General features: G+C 39.1%; 1 long non-coding RNA gene across 3 annotated transcripts; it reads left to right on the forward strand.

The window, feature by feature from the left end:
* Positions 1-4,190: 4,190 nt before the first annotated feature.
* On the forward strand, positions 4,191-8,223 carry LOC116788588. 3 transcript variants are annotated; one of them, XR_004357692.1, is made up of 3 exons: positions 4,191-4,209; positions 6,144-6,248; positions 8,104-8,223. It is a non-coding gene; the product is annotated as an uncharacterized LOC116788588 (long non-coding RNA). The 3 variants fall into 3 exon arrangements; XR_004357691.1 differs by lacking the exon at positions 4,191-4,209 and adding an exon at positions 4,245-4,317; XR_004357693.1 differs by lacking the exon at positions 4,191-4,209 and adding an exon at positions 4,245-4,317 and having other exon boundaries at positions 6,167-6,248.
* The last annotated feature ends 1,013 nt before the right edge of the window (positions 8,224-9,236 follow it).

Genomic DNA, 9,236 nt, shown 5'->3' on the forward strand with positions numbered 1-9,236 from the left:
ACTGGTGCTATGTCAAGGTAGCAAAGGAATACACTTACAGTTGTTTGGGATTTAGATCAAAATAATGCAATTCAGCCTTTTATGCATTTCATGGCATTTCTGTTTAATCAACTTCCACATTTTCCCACAGGTACCCATGGAAGAATTTTTGGAGCACTTTCTACAAGAAAGTAAAAGCATTTAAAAAATTTGCTATGGTCTACAATAGGTGATTTTTTTTTTACCAATTGTAACTGAATATTATGGTGTGTCTATAAGCAACTATTCATTCCCATAAATCAAAGACATAATTTATCACATAAGATGTAAATTTACTGTAAAGTTGGGTTTTGACAGCAATGTTTGTGCGATCTTCAAGATAGCTTTGCCTAGGCAAATATTATAAAAAAAATGAATAATCAGAAGTAGATTATTTCTTTTGTTTGCTTAATCCCTTAGAACAAATGCTCAAATCCCAAATGCCTAATCTGTAGCTTGATTTATGTATTGAAGTTCTAGCATTACAGTCAGCTCTTTGATGTGCACAGATCTATGCATTAACTTAGTCAACTAGACTGTTCAGTTAGTTGAACAATTCATGTTGCAGGTGCACAGACTCCAAGACAGGTGAGAGCAGTCTGCTTTGGTCTGCCAAATGCAGAGACTTTTTTTCAACATCTATAAAAGTAACCACATTTTCATCACACAGATCTTGAACTACTAGATGTGAGCGAACACAAGCTGACTTCATGTAGAGGCAACCAAGATGTGTATGTACCACAGCACCCTAGGTTCTAGTGGAATATACTATGTGAGATGCTGCATAGTAAAGAGATGGCCATATCACTACTAGATTCTCACCTCCATGACCTCATGTCCTCCTGCCTCCAAGACAATAAACCTTCTTGGAATGGGGGATAATGGAGCATTGAACACAGATACTGAGCTGACCCTTTGTACACCAGGCTGAGGTAGCTGGAACCCTTTCTTAACCCATGTATTTAATTTTCTTCTTATTCTGTTCCTGCCAAATAAGGAACTGACTGCAAGGCTGTACTGCTGTGATGGTGATGCTGGAGACTTAACTGCATCATTCTGGCTGGAAATACGTGGAAGATCCTTCTCTCAGAGAATCATTACCAAGTGGAGCACTCTGATCATGCAGGGAAGGGTACAAGGAAGCAGCCTGGTTCACCAGCTGCAAGGGAGACAAATCAGCATGGTTGAAAACATGCAGCTGCTCTTCCAGAGCTGCTCCCATCTTCTACCACATTTACTTCGATGCTGATGAACTTTTTATCAGCTTTATCTTCTAAATTCTATCCTTGCTACACCCAGTTTCATTCCACTTTCTATGCCTGTAGTCTTTCCTTCAAAAATCTGCCTACAGCAGAAGTCTTGCACGTGATGGAGGCTGGGCCTCTAGCTGCCTAAATTGCTTTATATTTGCCAACCTTTGTCACTCATTTCCCTCATCTCCTCTCAGCATTTATATTTTTTTGTAGTAATATTCAGAATGTCAGTACAGACACTTTGTATTTTCAAGTTTCCACATCATACCTGGCCCTGTGGCTGGTATTCACTAATCTACAAATACTCTAGCTCCAAAACACACACTGGATCTTAGGCTCTGGGCTACTGAAGCCTAAACCTGTCATGAACATGACGTATATAGCTACCAGAGGCACCAGGTTCTGAATATTCAGTAATGCTGAAACAGTATGTCGCATGAGCTCTGTGCTGTAAGCATTATTTATAGTTCACTTGTGAGTCAATTGTTTGCAGCGTTTTCTGGAGGTAAGTAGGGTTTTCAACCTTTAAAAGTAGATGGTAACAATAGGCATAAGTATTATCTTACATACATATATAAATGAGTACCTACCACACAGCTGCAGTTACAGCCATCTGAACAGAAGCAAACAGCTGCATCAGCATGGTACGGATGGGTTGATCACAGTGGTTTCAAATGTCAGGGGGTACATGAAATTGTATTTCTTTTCTCATCAGTTTTGGCCATTTCATCACATAGCATTGAAGGCATATCTGCCAAGTTATAAGGGACTGGCTCATGGCTACTTACTGTTTTGCACCACTCTTCAGTCGTTCAGCCATGTACTGATCCAGCTATTAAAATTATTAGAGAGATACCTCTGCCCAAATTAAGGTGTGAACGAGACCATATGCTGAAGCCAATAGTATGGATTTTTATTTAACAGTAAATGTGAGGTAAAAAGAGATAGTGAGAAATAGGAAAAGGGGGAATGAGTGGAGAAAGAGTGACAGGTGGACAGACAAAGTAGACAAGTATCACCACTCTGTGGATTTGGACAGCATCCCACTGATCCTCTTCTTATGATCTTGGCGGTGAGGGTTCCAGTTTTGTTGAAGTCTGGATCTGTTGGGGGAAGCCCAGGATGGTGAGGGAAGGCCCGTGAAACAGAGTCCATAGGGGTTTATTTTACTTAGGGTAGGTGGGAATGCCTTGGTACCCACCCTGGGGCAGGGAGTTTTACACTGGATGATGTCATACTGGATCATGGGACATTTCAGGAGTCTTTGACACTTTCTAAGACTTTACAGCTGCCTGTTAGCTCAGCTCAGTTGAGTCCATTATGGGCCACTATAGCCCATCAGCAGAGACGAATACTTTGAGCCCTCGTGTGAATATTTGGTACTGCCCTGGAGAAGAGTTATCACAGCTGAGTGTAAGGACAAAAAAAAACCCACTACCCCACCTCACAGCATTTGCCTCTTTCCTTATCTTGTTCAACACTCAGCTTGTAGCTCCAGGTGTCAGGTGTGCCGGCCTTCAGCATCTGGGTGGTTACTTGGCACATCGTTAGTTTGCACCTTGATTGTCTGAGCCATCAGCATTCCAGTCTCTCACATTTGTGGATACATTCTTCTCCTGGAATAATTGGACAAGAGTAACACCATTATCTTATCTCAAGCTCCTCTTCACAGTCCGAATTAGTAGGCATATTTGGGGAGAAGTGGGCTTCAGTTAGAGGTTGCTTCTTTGAACAGTTTGCTACAGTGGACAGAAGTCTTTTGGTGGTCTTAACAATGTTTAAGCCATTAACCATTTCAGTCTCTCACAGAGTGGAAAGCTCAGCTTTGTCTATTCAGCCTTCTGCACCCTCTTTGGAAGTCATGCCAGAGAATGGGAGTAAGGAGATATTTTGCCGCCTTCTGAAATGTTTGCAGTTAATTTCTCTTCATATATAAAGTAAGTTCTGTAAGCTACACAGATATTTCCAAAGACAGCAGAAATAATACAATGTTGACTAAGTGTCAGAGAAAGGGATTCAATATGGATCCATAAAGAATAACATGTAAATATATTTTTGTTATATATATGTATATCTAATGCTTGAAAACACATTTTTTCCCCAGTACTCTATTGAGAACCTTAAAGTGAATTTCTTGAAATACCTGACTCTGAGGAGATGTGTGACTTCAAGGCCTTAGAGTAGTTACAAGGTTTTCATTCATAGCAAGGCCTGCCACCCTAAAACAAGTGAGGCACTCCATAACTTTATTCTTGTTTTTCAGCACTGGGCAGGTAATGAACAAAATTCTTTTCATAATTTGATTTAACATAAGGTTGAAAAAATATATTTTAATAACTTACGAGGCTTACATTACAAAAAGACTATCACAAAGGCATCCTAAGGAGTTCTAAATTAGTCCTAACATCTAGAAATACTTTCTAGCCACCTAACTCATCCCGATGTGATTGTCTGTTTCTGTGGGACATTTCCTGTTATTAAGATATTTTTTAAAGCTTATTTTTACATGAGGACACATTTTTGGATAAGGATAGAAATGTCTAAACTGGTTCTTTTTGTCACACTAAGTTATCATCACAAAAGCACTTTAGGGAGCATAAGTTCTGAGTAACACAGTCTAGGTTTGGGCTAAAATCAGGCTAGTTCTAATCAAAATCTCCAAACTGAGACTAATTATATATGAATGGGATCATCCTTGCATTTTGCAGAACCAAAATATGACCTAGACCATGCAAAATGAATATCAGTTGCAGTTTTAGCCAGCTGGACATTAGATGGATTAAATGACTGAAAATATTCTCAGAGGAATTCTGAGGGGAGAGAATTATGAGTTATCCTAATTTTTGCCTTCTAATTGTTGCAGCAAAAACAGAAAATATTTGTTTCAGCAACCATTCTCTACCCAAATCCTCTTATTTCAGGAGAACACTGGAATGCTGTAAGTGTCAGGATGGATAACACCTTCACATGTATGCTGCTCGCTGACCTCAAACTGCATGAATAAAAGGCCAAGAGAAATCGTGGTGGAATAAGATGCAGTGTTTTAGTAAGGAATACATGATTTATATTTTTTGGCATTATGCCACTCTGTTCAGAATTAAGGGATGGATTATTGTGGATTTGTTTTCTTTCAGGAATTAGGGCTGGCCCTGGCTTAGCTTCAGTACTGCAGAGGTATTAACTGCAATGCATTTCTGTCTTACAGTTTCATCCCATTTAGCCATTGTGACTTTGGAGTGACTTCCAAAGCAATCCAATCAGAATGAGTTGGCAGATTAATGTTAACTTTCATGTCAGGACTGAAGGCAATGCAAAATGAAAATGCTAAAAGAAGAGGCATTGCACCAGCCCTACTGTAGCTAAAAATAAAACCTAACTGTCTCATGTGAGCTAATGAGCCTTTGTTTAATTTACAAATGGGTAAAGTATTAATAAACTACCTTTCTGTGTATTAATCACTCTCAAATATTTAAATAAAATTGATGCTATATCCCCTGGGCTGCCTTTAATTCATGTAAAAATTTGGATTATCACAGAAGTTTCCTTGGCAGACACCTAGTTTGTGGTAAATTTTATATTGCAGTTCCTCAGGAACAATACTGGAAAGATTAGAAGAGATTCACTATTTCACCTTTTGTTTGGGCAATGGTTCAATATGTGCTTTTCTCCTTGCAAAAAATGATTATGGAATAGGTTGATACATTTTAGGAATCAGAGGCCAAGGAGGGAGTTTGGAACAGCATAAATTACACACATCCCAATATAACTGGAATATTTATTCTAATTGAAACATCAAAAATCAATTATCAGTACAGCTCTTTGGCAGAACTGTGTAACAACAAATAAGAGCCTATATTGTCATATGTGACTCAAGCTTTTAGTCTAACACATTCTCCTCAATCTAATAACTTAATTTCCATCTCAGTCTGAAAATACTTCTTTCTTCTCACCTGAGTTGTAGTAGTTGTGGAGATGGATGACTTTTGGTAATGAGACCTTTTGTTCTCATGACATTTGAATGCTGTATATGATTAAGCCTAGTTTTGGATTTATAGTTTCATAATTTCTGTTCGAACAATGAAAAAACGTGGTACTTCTGGATTTCTGGTTGAACATCTTCTACTGACTGGCTTAAATTATATATGGCAAAGAGCAAGCCCGAAACATGTTTTTCAGCCATAGTTAGTGGCTTTGGAGAGCCGTTTCTTCAGTAGAACTTGTAAATCTTAGATTAAAAAAAATAGTTAAATCTCAGCGATATAATTATACCCACAAGATATTATCTATCTTATCTTAGCCAGTATGTTTTTAACATTAACACAATATATTAGCATTAAAGTACTGATCAGCACTAGCTCAAATTTTTTTCTTCTCAGATCTGTAAACAAACCTTGCAAGTTCTTTGTCATAATCAAATAAAACAGTTTGTTGTTTTTCTTTTAACATCAAAGATATTTTCTTTTCATCATGACATATTTTCTGTTTCTTTGTTACCCGTTTTCCTATATGTTAGAATACAATTTAAAAAAATGGTCTTCCTGTCTTTCTCCATACAATTTTAATAACGCCTTGCTTTAATATGTAAATACACTTCTCTCAGTACTGTATTTGTTCCAAGATCCAAACATGTTCTTTTATTCACAGTAGAATGGAAGTCTCTGCATTTTTGCATACCCACTTATTTTACTTCTTTTAAGTTGGGAAATGCAGGACAGAAAAAAACCTAAATAATAAAAATTCCAGACAATGGAATGTTGGACAAAATGGACAAATTATTGCTCTGATAATTTCTCATACTCATGTACTCACACAGATGCTTTATTAAAAATATAGTGACACATTAAACAGCAAACAATATTAATATTTCTATAGACTAACGGTTGTATTAAACATAGAGAAGACCTATGTAGTCAAGTGGATGGACTGCAAGACAGAGACTGAGGGAGCAAGTTCCCTTCCACTGTAAGAAATGATCAGGTTCGTGACCACCTGAGGAACAGGGATATATGTAAGTCTTCAGCACCTAATGAGATGCATCCCAGAGTCCTGAGGGAACTGGCTTATGTGGTTGCCAAGCCACTCTCCATGATACTTGAAAAGTCATGGCAGTCAAGTGAAGCCCCACGTGACTGGAAAAAGGGAAACATTGTATCCATCTTTAGAAAAGGTAGAAAGGAGCTGTGAGTCTGGGAACTATCAACCTGTCAGTCCTCTGTACCTGAGGTGGTCATGGAACAGATACTTCTAGAAGCTCTACTAAGGCACATGGAGAACAGAAATGTGATTCAAGATAGCCAGCATGGCTTCACCAGGGGGCAAGTCCTACCTGATCTACCAAGTGGCCTTCTATGATGGGGTGACTCCATCCGTGGACAAGCGAAGGGCTGTGGAGGTCATCTATCTGAACTTCTGTAAGGCCTTCAATGTGGTACCCCACAATATCCTTCTGTCTAAATTGGAGAGAGAAGGATTTGACAGATGGACGGTTTAGTGGATGAGGAATTGCTTGGGCAGTCGCATCCAGGGTGTAGTGGTCAATGGCTAAGAGTCCCTATGGACATCAGTGACAAGTGGTGTCCTTAGGAATCTCTTCTGGGACCAGTCCTATTTAATTAATTATTTAATTAATGTCTTCATTAATGACACAGACAATGGGATGGAGTGCACCTTCAGCAAGTTTACAGGTGACACCTGCAAAGCTGAGTGATGTGGTTGACACACCTGAAAGATGTGATGCCACCCAGAGGGACCTGGAAAAGCTGGAGAAATGAGTGCATGGGAATTTCATGAGTGACCAAGTGAGAGGTGCTGCACCTGTGTTGGGCAAAGCCCTGGTATCAATACAGGCTGGGGGATGAACAGATCAAGAGCAGCCCTGCCAAGAAGGACTTGGAGGTGCTGGTGGATGAGAGGCTGGACATGAGCTGGCAATGTGATCTTGTAGCCCAGAAAGCCAATTGTGTCCTGGACTGCATCCAAAGCAGCATGGCCAGCAGGTCAAGGGAGGGGATTCTGTCCCTCTACTCTGCTGAGATCCCACCTGGAGTACTGCATCCAGGTCTGGGGATCCCAACATAAGGACATGAACCTGCTAGAGGAAGTTCACAGGAGGACCACAAAGATGATTAGAGAGATGGAGCACTTCTCCTATGAGGAAAGAGAGAGAATTGGGATTGTTCAGCCTGAAGAAGAGAAGGCTCTGGGGACAGCTTATTAAAACTTTCCAGTACCTAAAAGGGCCTAAAAGAGAGCTGGAGAGGGACTTTTTACAAGGGCATTTGGTGATAGGACAAGGGGTACTGGCTCTAAACTGAAGAAGGGGAGGTTTAGATTAGATATAAAGAAGAAGCTTTTTACAGTGAGAGTGGTCAAACAGAGAAACAAATTGCCCAGAGAAGTTGTGGGTGCCTCATCCCTGCAAATGTTTAAGGCCAGGTAGGGTGGGGCTCTGAGCAACCTGGTCTAGTGAAAGGTGTTCCTCCCACAGCAGGGAGGTTGGACTAGGTGACCTTTAAAAGGTCCCTTCCCAGTCGAACTATTCTATGATTCTATAATAGGCACTAGAAAATACAAAGCTAGACTTCTCCATACTTACCATATGCAATTATTCTAATGAGAACAATCTAGGCTAACAATATTGCTAATAAAATGTCATCTGCAAATGTTACTGACATTTTTAGGAAGGTCAAAATATGAGAAAAATTTAGAAGTGCTGTCTCTAAGACCAGTTAAATTTCAAGAAAAAAGTCACTACATGCAGTTTGTTAAATATGAACTATCCAGTGCATTTGCCCTACTTCCACTCTTGGCTTCTTTGATTCTTTTTTTGCAGAGTGGACCTGCTTTACTCTGGAGGTGGTTGCTGTTAGCTATGGATTCACAAGAGATGTCAAGGTGGTGGATGACTCCTGCTGCAGCATTTTGGCTGATGCCAGCAGAACTTGGACAGGCAGAGTGATGCAGTTCTTATATAATACCCCAGGGTTAAAAGCTGAGTTTTTCCAGCAGCACTCAGCTTACATTTCTTGTTCTGCATTGTCATAGAATACTAGATGTCAAACTTGACACTGCTGAAGTACTGAATAATAGCCACTTAATGCTAAGGAACCTTAAACCTACTTAATCTTTAGGTAATATAAACGGGACAAACCAATTGCATTTCTGGAATATTTTTCTGCTGTTTTTTCAATTGCTTTTTTGTTTTCTCTAAGTTTCACCAGCTATGTACAATGGTGATATTTATAGTGAAAAATTAACTTATTCAAATGCCATACTCCATAGTACATGTTCATAACTCAGACATCAGAATTATTGCCAGCTCATGACACTAAAGTTTTACCTGTATAATGGAAATCACTCACTGGAAAAGTTTTCTTTCCTCAACATAAAATAAAGAATAATGTGTAGGACACCCTCCACAAGCCTAATATAGTTTTGGGATAAGGAATAGCAAATTCCCTAGAAAAATCATTTTCTTGCCTTCAGAGTTTTTAACAGAGCATCACTGCTTATACTATTATCTTATCCGCTTGAATTTCATAAGAATTTATTATTAACCTATAGCAACGTACATGTATATTTCTGTCAGGTTCCAGCAATAAAGTGATTTACCAGTAAATTCACCCATGCACCTTCTGAGCCCATTTTAGGCATGCTTACCTTTATGGTTGTAGAATGCGAGATGCCTATGGTATGGTTCCTATATAAGAAGGGACTGTTAGCATATAACAACTTAGGTTACATTTACAATTGGAGTTGGTGATCTTAAAGGTCTTTTCCAGCCTACAAGTTTCTATGATTAAACTGAAGTAGAACAGGAATGAACCCTGGATGAAACAGCAAAGCCGTTCATAACTCACAGTGTAGTATTTCTGTGAACATTATTTTTTTTCCAATTCAAATAAAATCACCTTCTGCTTAAAATGATCCTGTTTGGCAGATCAGTTTATGTTGTAAACAAAGAGC

This window comes from Chiroxiphia lanceolata, chromosome 6, assembly GCF_009829145.1.
Source record: "Chiroxiphia lanceolata isolate bChiLan1 chromosome 6, bChiLan1.pri, whole genome shotgun sequence".
Taxonomy (NCBI): Eukaryota; Metazoa; Chordata; class Aves; order Passeriformes; family Pipridae; genus Chiroxiphia; species Chiroxiphia lanceolata.